The following is a 1,288-nucleotide window of genomic DNA, read 5'->3' as shown; positions in this document are numbered from 1 at the left end:
CGCTGCATATTGGTCCGATCCCTGCTACACCTCCTCTTCAGAGATTTCCTCATCTGTCGTGACAGTAGTAAACTGTAGTATATTGTAGAATACTATACTACACACCGCACTATCCCTCAATCATGTGTAGTACTTCTTATATAATTATGTAGTATACTGTAGAATACTATACTACACACTGTAGTATCCCATGATCATGTGTAGTACTTACTATAGAATTATGTAGTAAACTGTAGTATACTGTAGAATGCTGTACTACACACTGTACTGATATGCTAATATTAATGTGCATATACCCTGCCCATTCCCCTCCCCCATATCCCAATATGTGCCACCCGTGAGTGAGAAATCTACATGCCAAGTATAGATCATAATTGTGTTCCCTGTAGCTTATGGAAAAAGTGCTATTTTAATATTTGTCTAGTAGGTTTGCTCAAGGAGAAGCCCCTACTTCAATAACCAGGTTTCCATCCAAACATTTTATGTGAGTAAAGTACATGTTGAATAAAGCATTTCACGACAGGCCTGATGGAAACAGCAAATGTGTCAGGAAACTTTACAAATGTCGACAAAACAAATAACGCTAGACAATGTGGGATCTTTTTGTGTCGGTAAAATTCATTATGCGAGAAATATGGGTAGAGTTGAAAATTAGATGGGAAATCCATTTATTCTGTATTATGGGAATTTAACCCTAAAAGTTATTTTTGTGTGAATACGTCATCCAGCACAACCTTTAACCTGCAACAAGTCCATTTCATGGAAACACACCTCAGGTGGGAAATGTTTTGTTCTTATGAGGATTATAGAATATTCCCATGAAACTCTGTCGCCAATTGGATGGAAGCCTAGCTCGTTGTGTCTGCAAAAACACTGCAGTATATACTATAGTTTTTTAACTAGTAATACTATAATTAACTGTAAACACTATAATATACTACAGTAGTAATGGAAAAAAACACTATAGTAAATACTAAAGTAATATCCACACAAAAAAAAACAGTATTTATAGTATAGTAAACGATAGTGTTGTTTCATGTGGGTCTTGCAGAGAACTGAAATGTGTTTCTTGCAGACTGTGTGTTGCCTCTTTTAGGCTCTTCTAGCCAGACTTTGTTTGAGAGAGATTCTATTAGCCTAACATAGCAGACAATAAGTACTTTGAGCATTGAGCATCAGCCCAAGACCCCAAGGACCACAATAAAACAAGCAATCGAGGGCCATTGGGAGTTATAGGTATTGCTCAAAGGTTACAATTGGTCAAGGTCAAGGGATATCATGTTCACTG

General features: G+C 36.9%; 1 pseudogene; it reads left to right on the top strand.

Annotated features, from left to right (window-relative positions):
• Positions 1–399: 399 nt before the first annotated feature.
• On the top strand, positions 400–449 carry LOC139412506 (U7 small nuclear RNA; annotated as a pseudogene).
• The last annotated feature ends 839 nt before the right edge of the window (positions 450–1,288 follow it).

Source organism: Oncorhynchus clarkii, chromosome 6 (genome assembly GCF_045791955.1).
Source record: "Oncorhynchus clarkii lewisi isolate Uvic-CL-2024 chromosome 6, UVic_Ocla_1.0, whole genome shotgun sequence".
Lineage (NCBI taxonomy): Eukaryota > Metazoa > Chordata > Actinopteri > Salmoniformes > Salmonidae > Oncorhynchus > Oncorhynchus clarkii.
This window is presented reverse-complemented; position numbering and strand designations above follow the sequence as displayed.